The 15,413-nt window shown below is 46.7% G+C and overlaps 1 pseudogene; it reads left to right on the top strand.

The window, feature by feature from the left end:
* The first annotated feature begins 3,922 nt into the window (after positions 1 to 3,922).
* On the top strand, positions 3,923 to 8,865 carry LOC138856237 (uncharacterized; annotated as a pseudogene).
* Positions 8,866 to 15,413: the final 6,548 nt, after the last annotated feature.

Genomic DNA, 15,413 nt, shown 5'->3' with positions numbered 1-15,413 from the left:
AGAGCTGACTTCGCTGCCATTTGCTTGCAATACAAATCTGTTGGCAGCAAGTGTAAAATTATGTTGAGTGCCTGGCTTGGCGTAGTTCTAAGAGCTCCACTGATGCAAATACTAGCTGCTCTTTGTATACTTTCCATGCTTCTAATCGCATATTTCTTTTCTGTAATTGGCCACCATACTACTATCCCGTTGGTCATGATCGGCCTTACAATTGCTGTGTACAGCCAGTGAGCCACCTGGGCCCACCATTCTTTTACATGTGTAAAGCGCTGTAGCAGCTTTCTTTACCCTCGCTTCCAATTTTTGTTTCCAAGAAAGCTTCCTGTCCAAAATTAGTCCCAAGTAGCTTGCTTTATCTCCTATCGTTAGCCTTGTGCCATTTAAAAATGGCGGCGTGATTTCGGGAGTACTGTGTTTCTTAGTGAACAATACTAGTTCTGTCTTGCTAGCATTTAAATTCAGTCCGCATGATACGGCCCATCGATTAATCTCATTTAATATTGTCTGCATAAGACTAGCGAGGGTGTTCGGGAACTTGCCCCTAACCGAGACTGCCACATCATCAGCGTAGGCCACAACATGTGCCCCCTTCTTTTCTAGATCCACAAGCATTTTATTCATTGTCAGGACCCAGAGAAGTGGGGATAACACGCCTCCTTGGGGTGTACCCCTTCGGACAGATCTGTGCATCGTTGAAGCTCCCAGCGTTGAAATAATTGACCTGCCCAAGAGCATCTGTTCAATTAATTTCCGGAGAGGCTCAGATATGCCCAGATCTTTAAGCGCGCTCAATATGGCCTTCGGCTGGATGTTGTTGAAGGCACCTTCTATGCTTAGGAAGGCTACGAAGGTGTATTCTTTTATTTCCAGAGACTTTTAAATCTTTGCTACCACTGAGCTTAATGCCGTTTCTGTGGATCTACCCTTCAAGTACGCATGCTGCGAAACTGCCATTTTTTTTGGGTTTAGTATGTCCTTTATATGTATTTCTATTATACTTTCCAGCGTTTTAAAAAGAAATGATGAAAGACTAATTGGTCTAAAATCCTTTGGATTAATATGTGAGCTTTTGCCAGCCTTTGTGATATATATCACCTTAACTTCTCTCCATAAAGTGAATTTTTTCAATAAATTATGTATATTTTTTAATATTTATTTACACATTTTGCACATATCACATATTCAAGTCACTTAGTTGTTGTTGTTGTTGTAGCGGCAAAATTCTGTAGAATTCAGATCTCTTAGCTGTAATTACCAGTTCAGTGTGTTAAACATTTTCTTATGAAAAAAATATACTGAAGAAATATAATAGTCAAAATTTCTTTTGTGCCGCGTTTTTATGGAATGAATGAATATCGGAGATCGTCGAACTCCTTTCCGCACTGGCGGCCTTCGGCCGCGCTTCAAAAAAATAACCCTGGTCGGTCAAAAACCGGGGTGTTCATAATTCAATCGCGTCAAACTCCTTTCTGCACTGGCGGCCTTCGGCCGCGCTTCAAAAAAATAACCCTGGTCGGTCCAAAACCGGGTGTTCATAATTCAATTGCGTCAAACTCCTTTCAGCACAAACAGCAGCGAAAAGGATTTTGACGCGATTGAATTATGAACACCCCGGTTTTGAACCGACCAGGGTTATTTTTTTGAAGCGCGGCCGAAGGCCGCCAGTGCAGAAAGGAGTTTGACGCGATTGAATTATGAACACCCCGGTTTTTGACCGACCAGGGTTGAATTTGGGAATATGCTGTTTTTACGAAATTTTAACCCTTCATATAATTTTTTTGAAGGGTGGCCAACGGCTAAATCCACTGAAATTGTATATCACAGACTCCCTTCACCCCAACCCCCTCCGAAGTGGGGGTCATTAAGTACATAATTACCAAATTTTTTTTTTAAGTGGGCGTGATCCCGCCCCTAATAGGTTTAATCTGCATATCTCCTAAACTACTAAAGCTATAATAACAAAAGTCACTGGAAGCAAATGTTTTTAGCACCTCTACCTACGGTGTGAAAATGGGTGAAATCGGGTGACAACCCCGCCCACTCCCCATGTAACGGTACTGTTAAAAACTACTAAAAGCGCGATAAATCAAGCACTAAACACGCCAGAGACATTAAATTTTATCTCAGAGATGGTATGAGATGACTTTATAGGAACCGCGTTCAAAATTAGACAGTGGGCGTGACACCGCCCACTTTTAGGTGAAAACCCATATCTTGGGATCTTTTTAATCGATTTCAATCAAATTTGGTACATAACATTCTTTTATATTTCTATGTTATGGTGCGAAAATGGGCAAAATCGGATTACAACCACGCCTATTTTCCATATGACACCATTTTAAATTCCACTTGATTCTTTCACTTTCCACTTTGCAAATCAAGCAATAATGATTATATCGGCGTAAAACTTTGCGTGAATAATACGTTTAAAGTATGCCACCTTGTGACCAAATATTCTCTAGGTAGGTAGGATAGGTAAAGTGGCTGTCATTCGACACACTTAGGCCTTTAGGAGGCCCATTGTGATACCACTGGGACTGTGATCCCCTCACTCTATTGGCTCCTCTCTGAACCACCCCGTACTTCTGATGAACTTCATCAGTGAGACAAGTTTTATCTGTGCAACCTCCGAGACGTCGTCAAGAAACCCACGACCGATGGTTGCGATTCTTTTTTCCCACAACAGCCGGTTCTGCGATACCGGAATTGACCCGGATTTTATCCGGCCAAGGGCTGTTATTTCGGCGATCTAACCCTGTTTGGATCGGTAAGTTTTAGATTAAGTTTGTCGTCATTGGAACAACGCCTAGCAGCAGGGTTGCTCCGTATCCTCCTGACCCGTGCTGACATCGAGTCCAACCCGGGCCCCGAGGAATTCTACTACTGCGTATGCGCAAAAAGGCTCCAGCCAAATTCCACCTCGGTTAGGTGCAATACATGCAATGGATGGAGCCATCTTAAGACCTGTTCAGGCCTTAAGACACACAGGGAGTGGACCACGAGTTACGTGGCCCCATGCTGTCAACGCAATAATGCGACATCTGCCTCAACGGCTGTGCAACCTGCGCCATGTTCGCGCACTGCGCTGCCACTCCAGTCGAGTGGCCAAGATAGGACCTCCACGGTCCCAAGGAGCTCACACAGACAGCATAACTCCCAATCTGACCAACCTCCCCCAACCTTCATCCAGCTCCAATCCCCGTGCGAGAACCACCCAGCAACTCCTGGTTCCTCGCACAATCTCTTCCGTGTGTCAGACCATAATACGCCGGAATGTCACATCAGTCAAGTGCAATTTTGTACTGGCTGGTGTCACTTTCTGTCGTGTTCTGGTCTGCGCACCACACGAGAGTGGAGTGCGTCATATGTTGCCCCATGCTGTAGGAGTCTGCCTCCGCAATCACATACAGTGGCGTCGCCAACCAACACCACAGTGCGACAACCGCCCATGCGGATAGCACAGCTGCAACAACCACCCCCTACACGCACCCCACTCACCCCTAGGATCACGACTGGACACCCGCAACAAACGCGACTCTTACAATTTAGCTGCAACGGACTCCGCATTTATGAGCCGGGAGCGCGTAACGATAGCTGCGGTCCAAGAAACCAAGCTAAACAGCCACTCAGATCTTCTGAGTTGTGCAGGAGTTCTTCTGAGTTTTACGTAAGGATCGCGAGCGGGATAATGGTGGAGGCCTAGCCTTCATATTGCACAACACCGTGCAATATCGTCTAATCGATGTTGACATCGACCGCAGGGACACCACCCTAGAATGTCAGGGTATAGCTGTCCGGTCAGGCGATGTCGAGCTCGAAATATTTAATATATACATCCCCCTAGTTACATGTTGCCCAACAGGATATCATCCGAATATAGATGCGCTACTTCGTGGTGAAAACCGTTTGGTGCTAGGCGACTTTCACGCGCATTACGATCTTTGGCATTCCTGCCTGTCAAACGATCGTAGGGGGATGGAGCTGGCAGAACAGATAGACATTCTGCACAATGAATGACGAAGCCCCCACCAGAATTATAAGCACCTGCAATAGCTCGCCAGATATTACCATCGCTAGCGGTGGTCTGATAAATAGTATAACCTAGCGACCTATGCTAACTCTCGCATCAGACCATCTGCCTATAATTATCTCGATCGAGAAACCTCCTGACTTTATTTCTGTGGACAACCGCACTTATGTTAACTTTAACAAAGCTAACTGGGTCGGCTTCACAGAATTTACCGAGAGCACCTTCAACGCACTACCCATTCCTACGGACGTCACCGTTGGCGAGCGTCAATTCCGCAAGGTGTTCGCTGCTGCTACTGCTCGCTTCATACCGGCTGGAAGAATTGCGGAACTCCGCCCAAATTTCTCAGCCGAAGCAGCAGTATTAGCAAACGAGCGCGACACCTTACGCCATGCCGATCCCTGTGATCCCCGAATAAGGGATCTCAATTTGGAGATTCGGCAAATGGTAAATCATCATAAGCGGACAAAATGGATAGAGCACCTGAAGTCCTGCAACTTCTCCACCGGTGTGAGTAAGCTTTGGACTACTGTCAAGGCCCTGTCAAATCCGAGGAGACATGACGATCGGGTTGAAATTCAATTCGATGGCCATGCCTCCTCGCACCCGAAGAAGTGCGCGAGCTAATTTAGCCGGCAGTTTATACTGCACCCTTCGACCGACAAGGCCAAACGATGTGTTACCCGACGGCTGCGCAAAAGGCCAAAAGACTGCGCACCACTTACTTTCACCGATGGGGAGGTTCAGAGTGTCATCAAAAAGGCGAAATCGTCTAAGTCTATCGGCCCTGATGGAATAAGCATGCTGATGTTAACACACCTAGGCCCAACGGGAGTAAACTACCTCACCAAGGTCCTCAACCTGTCGATATCCACTCTTCAAATACCCGATGTGTGGAAAGTCGGAAGAGTGGTCCCACTGCTGAAACCTGGGAAACCTGCCAACAAAGGGGAGTCTTATCGCCCGATAACTCCTTTCCCCAGTAGTGAAGACACTTGAGGCCTTGTTACTCCCGTCATTCACCCACCACCTGAGCCTAGCAGATCATCAGCATGGCCCAGATAGTTCATGGCCTGAACCAGAAGCCACCCTGCGAGATGACGATCCTCGTAGCGTTGGACTTGTCAAAAGCTTTTGACACAGTCAATCACTCAACGCTACTTGAGGACCTGGAACAATCAACGCTCCCTCCAGGGCTGAAGCGGTGGACTATGAACTACCTGAGCGGTCGGCATTCATCCGTACTGTTTCGAGGTCAAAACTCCAAACTCAGGAAAATTAAACAGGGGGTTCCGCAGGGCGGTGTCCTCTCCCCGCTACTGTTTAATTTCTATATTTCAAAACTCCCCCACCCACCAGCGGGAATTTCAATGACCTCGTACGCTGATGACTGTACGATATTGACGTCGGGCAATGGAATCGATGGCATGTGTTCAAAAGTAAACGGCTACCTCTCCGACCTTTCTCGCTTCTTCTCTGCAAGGAACCTAACACTCTCCCCCACCAAATCCACAGCGACCATCTTCACAAATTGAACGAAGGAGTACAGACTGGACCTGAACATTTCAGTCGATGGCACAAAAATTCCGACAGTAAATAACCCTAAAATTTTAGGCGTCACTTTGGACAGTCTGTGCTCTTTCACTCCTCATACGACCGCGATAACTGCCAAAGTACAGAGCCGCAACAAAATCCTCAAGTCGCTTGCCGGCAGCTCATGGGGAAAAGACAAAGAAACGTTGTTGGCAACATACAAGGCAATCAGCCGGCCGGTCCTTAATAATGCAGCCGCAATATGGTCGCCTGGATGCAGTGACACGCAGAAGAAGAAGCTTCAGACCTGTCAGAACACTGCACTCCGGACTATCACGGGATGCCTCTTGATGTCTCCAATCGAACACCTACATAGTGAGGCCAGTATGCTTCTGGTTAAGGAACATAACGAGCTCCTCTCCAAGCAGTTTCTGCTGGGATGTTTTCGTAAAAACCACCCCTGCAGTCGCCTGCTTGTAGCTTAGCCGCCTCCTAGGAACATCAAGAGGTCCTTCCTTGACTACGTCGACGACATTAGACATTACGCCGACCAGACTTCGGACGCAACTAACTTCAGACAGGCACTGACCGCCATTCACAGTGGAGCCATTAACACCTTCACCGACTCCCTTTCAGTGAATGGCGTAATACGAGTCAAACCACCACCCATAGCAGACACAGAGCTCGAGTTGCCTCGCGAATCTAGAGTGACCCTCGCGCAACATCATTCTGGATACTGTAGCAGGTTAAACTCCTACCTATCCAGAATAGACCCTGACATACCAAACATATGTACTGCATGCAATGAGTCTCCGCATGACACTAACCACCTCTTTGCATGCCCAACAAACCCCACTCATCTAACACCCCTCTCCCTATGGTCCGACCCCGTCGAAACAGCTCGTTTCCTGGGCCTTCCGTTAGATGACCTCGACGACAACGAATCTAAAATTTATCACCCAAACGGGGATTAGGTAACCGTTACAACAACAACAACAACATTCTTTTCCTATATAGTGCTGCGCAATAGCATAGAAGATGTTTAATGGTCTCCTCCTCTTCTACTTCCTGACAGCTTCTACAATAGTCGTTATATGGCGCGCCAAGTCTACTTGCATGTCTGCCTATTAGACAGTGGCCTGTTAGTACTTCTACGAGAGTTCTTATATCATTCCTCTTGAATTTTAACAGTCGTCATGTGCGTCTCATATTCCATTCTTGCCACGTTTGCCTGCTGGTTGAGCAGGTCAGGGATTGATTCCACTGACACTCGGCTATATTAATGACATATTTGTCGATTAGGTATCTACACGTAGCCAGAGGCATATTTATGTCCACCTTACCAGGATCTAGTTGTAGGGTAGTGCCTGTTCTGGCTAGTTCATCTGCTACGCAGTTCCAAGGGATGTCACTGTGTCCTGGAACCCATTGCAGATTTACCGTGAAATAGGATGACAGATCCGCTAGAAGATCATGGCAATCGTTCACTGTCTTCGACGAAATCCTATGAGACATCAGATATTTCAAAGCCGCCTGGCTGTCTGTATATATAAATACACTTATTGTTGTGATTACGCTTTTTGTTAGTACAAGAAGGCTTTCTTTAATTGCAGTGACCTCTGCTTGGAAGACACTGCAGTGGTCTGGTAACCGGAAGGCGATTTTGGTATCGTGTTTAGCCGAGAAGACACCGCCGCCTACTCGGTTATCCAGTTTGAAACCATCCGTATAGAAGCTTATCCCTGCTTCCTTGTCCACTACATCCCTTTCCCACTCCTCTCTGGAGGCGAAGGCAATATTGAGGACCGGATTTAGGTTCAGCTCCCTAGGATTGCGAAAATCCGTAGTTATGGGAAGAAACGGGAACTTCCTAAGTATCATAGAATGCCCCTTGTTGCTGGCGACTAATAAGGAGGATTCCCTCAGTCTCAGAGCTGACTTCGCTGCCATTTGCTTGCAATACAAATCTGTTGGCAGCAAGTGTAAAATTATGTTGAGTGCCTGGCTTGGCGTAGTTCTAAGAGCTCCACTGATGCAAATACTAGCTGCTCTTTGTATACTTTCCATGCTTCTAATCGCATATTTCTTTTCTGTAATTGGCCACCATTTTACATGTGTAAAGCGCTGTAGCAGCTTTCTTTACCCTCGCTTCCAATTTTTGTTTCCAAGAAAGCTTCCTGTCCAAAATTAGTCCCAAGTAGCTTGCTTTATCTCCTATCGTTAGCCTTGTGCCATTTAAAAATGGCGGCGTGATTTCGGGAGTACTGTGTTTCTTAGTGAACAATACTAGTTCTGTCTTGCTAGCATTTAAATTCAGTCCGCATGATACGGCCCATCGATTAATCTCATTTAATATTGTCTGCATAAGACTAGCGAGGGTGTTCGGGAACTTGCCCCTAACCGAGACTGCCACATCATCAGCGTAGGCCACAACATGTACCCCCTTCTTTTCTAGATCCACAAGCATTTTATTCATTGTCAGGACCCAGAGAAGTGGGGATAACACGCCTCCTTGGGGTGTACCCCTTCGGACAGATCTGTGCATCGTTGAAGCTCCCAGCGTTGAAATAATTGACCTGCCCAAGAGCATCTGTTCAATTAATTTCCGGAGAGGCTCAGATATGCCCAGATCTTTAAGCGCGCTCAATATGGCCTTCGGCTGGATGTTGTTGAAGGCACCTTCTATGCTTAGGAAGGCTACGAAGGTGTATTCTTTTATTTCCAGAGACTTTTAAATCTTTGCTACCACTGAGCTTAATGCCGTTTCTGTGGATCTACCCTTCGAGTACGCATGCTGCGAAACTGCCATTTTTTTGGGGTTTAGTATGTCCTTTATATGTATTTCTATTATACTTTCCAGCGTTTTTAAAAGAAATGATGAAAGACTAATTGGTCTAAAATCCTTTGGATTAATATGTGAGCTTTTGCCAGCCTTTGTGATATATATCACCTTAACTTCTCTCCATAAAGTGAATTTTTTCAATAAATTATGTATATTTTTTAATATTTATTTACACATTTTGCACATATCACATATTCAAGTCACTTAGTTGTTGTTGTTGTTGTAGCGGCAAAATTCTGTAGAATTCAGATCTCTTAGCTGTAATTACCAGTTCAGTGTGTTAAACATTTTCTTATGAAAAAAATATACTGAAGAAATATAATAGTCAAAATTTCTTTTGTGCCGCGTTTTTATGGAATGAATGAATATCGGAGATCGTCGAACTCCTTTCCGCACTGGCGGCCTTCGGCCGCGCTTCAAAAAAATAACCCTGGTCGGTCAAAAACCGGGGTGTTCATAATTCAATCGCGTCAAACTCCTTTCTGCACTGGCGGCCTTCGGCCGCGCTTCAAAAAAATAACCCTGGTCGGTCCAAAACCGGGGTGATCATAATTCAATTGCGTCAAACTCCTTTCAGCACAAACAGCAGCGAAAAGGATTTTGACGCGATTGAATTATGAACACCCCGGTTTTGAACCGACCAGGGTTATTTTTTTGAAGCGCGGCCGAAGGCCGCCAGTGCAGAAAGGAGTTTGACGCGATTGAATTATGAACACCCCGGTTTTTGACCGACCAGGGTTGAATTTGGGAATATGCTGTTTTTACGAAATTTTAACCCTTCATATAATTTTTTTGAAGGGTGGCCAACGGCTAAATCCACTGAAATTGTATATCACAGACTCCCTTCACCCCAACCCCCTCCGAAGTGGGGGTCATTAAGTACATAATTACCAAATTTTTTTTTTAAGTGGGCGTGATCCCGCCCCTAATAGGTTTAATCTGCATATCTCCTAAACTACTAAAGCTATAATAACAAAAGTCACTGGAAGCAAATGTTTTTAGCACCTCTACCTACGGTGTGAAAATGGGTGAAATCGGGTGACAACCCCGCCCCCTCCCCATGTAACGGTACTGTTAAAAACTACTAAAAGCGCGATAAATCAAGCACTAAACACGCCAGAGACATTAAATTTTATCTCAGAGATGGTATGAGATGACTTTATAGGAACCGCGTTCAAAATTAGACAGTGGGCGTGACACCGCCCACTTTTAGGTGAAAACCCATATCTTGGGATCTTTTTAATCGATTTCAATCAAATTTGGTACATAACATTCTTTTATATTTCTATGTTATGGTGCGAAAATGGGCAAAATCGGATTACAACCACGCCTATTTTCCATATGACACCATTTTAAATTCCACTTGATTCTTTCACTTTCCACTTTGCAAATCAAGCAATAATGATTATATCGGCGTAAAACTTTGCGTGAATAATACGTTTAAAGTATGCCACCTTGTGACCAAATATTCTCTAGGTAGGTAGGATAGGTAAAGTGGCTGTCATTCGGCACACTTAGGCCTTTAGGAGGCCCATTGTGATACCACTGGGACTGTGATCCCCTCACTCTATTGGCTCCTCTCTGAACCACCCCGTACTTCTGATGAACTTCATCAGTGAGACAAGTTTTATCTGTGCAACCTCCGAGACGTCGTCAAGAAACCCACGACCGATGGTTGCGATTCTTTTTTCCCACAACAGCCGGTTCTGCGATACCGGAATTGACCCGGATTTTATCCGGCCAAGGGCTGTTATTTCGGCGATCTAACCCTGTTTGGATCGGTAAGTTTTAGATTAAGTTTGTCGTCATTGGAACAACGCCTAGCAGCAGGGTTGCTCCGTATCCTCCTGACCCGTGCTGACATCGAGTCCAACCCGGGCCCCGAGGAATTCTACTACTGCGTATGCGCAAAAAGGCTCCAGCCAAATTCCACCTCGGTTAGGTGCAATACATGCAATGGATGGAGCCATCTTAAGACCTGTTCAGGCCTTAAGACACACAGGGAGTGGACCACGAGTTACGTGGCCCCATGCTGTCAACGCAATAATGCGACATCTGCCTCAACGGCTGTGCAACCTGCGCCATGTTCGCGCACTGCGCTGCCACTCCAGTCGAGTGGCCAAGATAGGACCTCCACGGTCCCAAGGAGCTCACACAGACAGCATAACTCCCAATCTGACCAACCTCCCCCAACCTTCATCCAGCTCCAATCCCCGTGCGAGAACCACCCAGCAACTCCTGGTTCCTCGCACAATCTCTTCCGTGTGTCAGACCATAATACGCCGGAATGTCACATCAGTCAAGTGCAATTTTGTACTGGCTGGTGTCACTTTCTGTCGTGTTCTGGTCTGCGCACCACACGAGAGTGGAGTGCGTCATATGTTGCCCCATGCTGTAGGAGTCTGCCTCCGCAATCACATACAGTGGCGTCGCCAACCAACACCACAGTGCGACAACCGCCCATGCGGATAGCACAGCTGCAACAACCACCCCCTACACGCACCCCACTCACCCCTAGGATCACGACTGGACACCCGCAACAAACGCGACTCTTACAATTTAGCTGCAACGGACTCCGCATTTATGAGCCGGGAGCGCGTAACGATAGCTGCGGTCCAAGAAACCAAGCTAAACAGCCACTCAGATCTTCTGAGTTGTGCAGGAGTTCTTCTGAGTTTTACGTAAGGATCGCGAGCGGGATAATGGTGGAGGCCTAGCCTTCATATTGCACAACACCGTGCAATATCGTCTAATCGATGTTGACATCGACCGCAGGGACACCACCCTAGAATGTCAGGGTATAGCTGTCCGGTCAGGCGATGTCGAGCTCGAAATATTTAATATATACATCCCCCTAGTTACATGTTGCCCAACAGGATATCATCCGAATATAGATGCGCTACTTCGTGGTGAAAACCGTTTGGTGCTAGGCGACTTTCACGCGCATCACGATCTTTGGCATTCCTGCCTGTCAAACGATCGTAGGGGGATGGAGCTGGCAGAACAGATAGACATTCTGCACAATGAATGACGAAGCCCCCACCAGAATTATAAGCACCTGCAATAGCTCGCCAGATATTACCATCGCTAGCGGTGGTCTGATAAATAGTATAACCTAGCGACCTATGCTAACTCTCGCATCAGACCATCTGCCTATAATTATCTCGATCGAGAAACCTCCTGACTTTATTTCTGTGGACAACCGCACTTATGTTAACTTTAACAAAGCTAACTGGGTCGGCTTCACAGAATTTACCGAGAGCACCTTCAACGCACTACCCATTCCTACGGACGTCACCGTTGGCGAGCGTCAATTCCGCAAGGTGTTCGCTGCTGCTACTGCTCGCTTCATACCGGCTGGAAGAATTGCGGAACTCCGCCCAAATCTCCCAGCCGAAGCAGCAGTATTAGCAAACGAGCGCGACACCTTACGCCATGCCGATCCCTGTGATCCCCGAATAAGGGATCTCAATTTGGAGATTCGGCAAATGGTAAATCATCATAAGCGGACAAAATGGATAGAGCACCTGAAGTCCTGCAACCTCTCCACCGGTGTGAGTAAGCTTTGGACTACTGTCAAGGCCCTGTCAAATCCGAGGAGACATGACGATCGGGTTGAAATTCAATTCGATGGCCATGCCTCCTCGCACCCGAAGAAGTGCGCGAGCTACTTTAGCCGGCAGTTTATACTGCACCCTTCGACCGACAAGGCCAAACGATATGTTACCCGACGGCTGCGCAAAAGGCCAAACGACTGCGCACCACTTACTTTCACCGATGGGGAGGTTCAGAGTGTCATCAAAAAGGCGAAATCGTCTAAGTCTATCGGCCCTGATGGAATAAGCATGCTGATGTTAACACACCTAGGCCCAACGGGAGTAAACTACCTCACCAAGGTCCTCAACCTGTCGATATCCACTCTTCAAATACCCGATGTGTGGAAAGTCGGAAGAGTGGTCCCACTGCTGAAACCTGGGAAACCTGCCAACAAAGGGGAGTCTTATCGCCCGATAACTCCTTTCCCCAGTAGTGAAGACACTTGAGGCCTTGTTACTCCCGTCATTCACCCACCACCTGAGCCTAGCAGATCATCAGCATGGCCCAGATAGTTCATGGCCTGAACCAGAAGTCACCCTGCGAGATGACGATCCTCGTAGCGTTGGACTTGTCAAAAGCTTTTGACACAGTCAATCACTCAACGCTACTTGAGGACCTGGAACAATCAACGCTCCCTCCAGGGCTGAAGCGGTGGACTATGAACTACCTGAGCGGTCGGCATTCATCCGTACTGTTTCGAGGTCAAAACTCCAAACTCAGGAAAATTAAACAGGGGGTTCCGCAGGGCGGTGTCCTCTCCCCGCTACTGTTTAATTTCTATATTTCAAAACTCCCCCACCCACCAGCGGGAATTTCAATGACCTCGTACGCTGATGACTGTACGATATTGACGACGGGCAATGGAATCGATGGCATGTGTTCAAAAGTAAACGGCTACCTCTCCGATCTTTCTCGCTTCTTCTCTGCAAGGAACCTAACACTCTCCCCCACCAAATCCACAGCGACCATCTTCACAAATTGAACGAAGGAGTACAGACTGGACCTGAACATTTCAGTCGATGGCACAAAAATTCCGACAGTAAATAACCCTAAAATTTTAGGCGTCACTTTGGACAGTCTGTGCTCTTTCACTCCTCATACGACCGCGATAACTGCCAAAGTACAGAGCCGCAACAAAATCCTCAAGTCGCTTGCCGGCAGCTCATGGGGAAAAGACAAAGAAACGTTGTTGGCAACATACAAGGCAATCAGCCGGCCGGTCCTTAATTATGCAGCCGCAATATGGTCGCCTGGATGCAGTGACACGCAGAAGAAGAAGCTTCAGACCTGTCAGAACACTGCACTCCGGACTATCACGGGATGCCTCTTGATGTCTCCAATCGAACACCTACATAGTGAGGCCAGTATGCTTCTGGTTAAGGAACATAACGAGCTCCTCTCCAAGCAGTTTCTGCTGGGATGTTTTCGTAAAAACCACCCCTGCAGTCGCCTGCTTGTAGCTTAGCCGCCTCCTAGGAACATCAAGAGGTCCTTCCTTGACTACGTCGACGACATTAGACATTACGCCGACCAGACTTCGGACGCAACTAACTTCAGACAGGCACTGACCGCCATTCACAGTGGAGCCATTAACACCTTCACCGACTCCCTTTCAGTGAATGGCGTAATACGAGTCAAACCACCACCCATAGCAGACACAGAGCTCGAGTTGCCTCGCGAATCTAGAGTGACCCTCGCGCAACATCATTCTGGATACTGTAGCAGGTTAAACTCCTACCTATCCAGAATAGACCCTGACATACCAAACATATGTACTGCATGCAATGAGTCTCCGCATGACACTAACCACCTCTTTGCATGCCCAACAAACCCCACTCATCTAACACCCCTCTCCCTATGGTCCGACCCCGTCGAAACAGCTCGTTTCCTGGGCCTTCCGTTAGATGACCTCGACGACAACGAATCTAAAATTTATCACCCAAACGGGGATTAGGTAACCGTTACAACAACAACAACAACATTCTTTTCCTATATAGTGCTGCGCAATAGCATAGAAGATGTTTAATGGTCTCCTCCTCTTCTACTTCCTGACAGCTTCTACAATAGTCGTTATATGGCGCGCCAAGTCTACTTGCATGTCTGCCTATTAGACAGTGGCCTGTTAGTACTTCTACGAGAGTTCTTATATCATTCCTCTTGAATTTTAACAGTCGTCATGTGCGTCTCATATTCCATTCTTGCCACGTTTGCCTGCTGGTTGAGCAGGTCAGGGATTGATTCCACTGACACTCGGCTATATTAATGACATATTTGTCGATTAGGTATCTACACGTAGCCAGAGGCATATTTATGTCCACCTTACCAAGATCTAGTTGTAGGGTGGTGCCTGTTCTGGCTAGTTCATCTGCTACGCAGTTCCCAGGGATGTCACTGTGTCCTGGAACCCATTGCAGATTTACCGTGAAATAGGATGACAGATCCGCTAGAAGATCATGGCAATCGTTCACTGTCTTCGACGAAATCCTATGAGACATCAGATATTTCAAAGCCGCCTGGCTGTCTGTATATATAAATACACTTATTGTTGTGATTACGCTTTTTGTTAGTACAAGAAGGCTTTCTTTAATTGCAGTGACCTCTGCTTGGAAGACACTGCAGTGGTCTGGTAACCGGAAGGCGATTTTGGTATCGTGTTTAGCCGAGAAGACACCGCCGCCTACTCGGTTATCCAGTTTCAAACCATCCGTATAGAAGCTTATCCCTGCTTCCTTGTCCACTACATCCCTTTCCCACTCCTCTCTGGAGGCGAAGGCAATATTGAGGACCGGATTTAGGTTCAGCTCCCTAGGATTGCGAAAATCCGTAGTTATGGGAAGAAACGGGAACTTCCTAAGTATCATAGAATGCCCCTTGTTGCTGGCGACTAATAAGGAGGATTCCCTCAGTCTCAGAGCTGACTTCGCTGCCATTTGCTTGCAATACAAATCTGTTGGCAGCAAGTGTAAAATTATGTTGAGTGCCTGGCTTGGCGTAGTTCTAAGAGCTCCACTGATGCAAATACTAGCTGCTCTTTGTATACTTTCCATGCTTCTAATCGCATATTTCTTTTCTGTAATTGGCCACCATACTACTATCCCGTTGGTCATGATCGGCCTTACAATTGCTGTGTACAGCCAGTGAGCCACCTGGGCCCACCATTCTTTTACATGTGTAAAGCGCTGTAGCAGCTTTCTTTACCCTCGCTTCCAATTTTTGTTTCCAAGAAAGCTTCCTGTCCAAAATTAGTCCCAAGTAGCTTGCTTTATCTCCTATCGTTAGCCTTGTGCCATTTAAAAATGGCGGCGTGATTTCGGGAGTACTGTGTTTCTTAGTGAACAATACTAGTTCTGTCTTGCTAGCATTTAAATTCAGTCCGCATGATACGGCCCATCGATTAATCTCATTTAATAT

This window comes from Bactrocera oleae, chromosome 3, assembly GCF_042242935.1.
Source record: "Bactrocera oleae isolate idBacOlea1 chromosome 3, idBacOlea1, whole genome shotgun sequence".
Lineage (NCBI taxonomy): Eukaryota > Metazoa > Arthropoda > Insecta > Diptera > Tephritidae > Bactrocera > Bactrocera oleae.
Note: the sequence above shows the minus strand (reverse complement) of the source record. Positions and strands in the feature narration are given on the sequence as shown.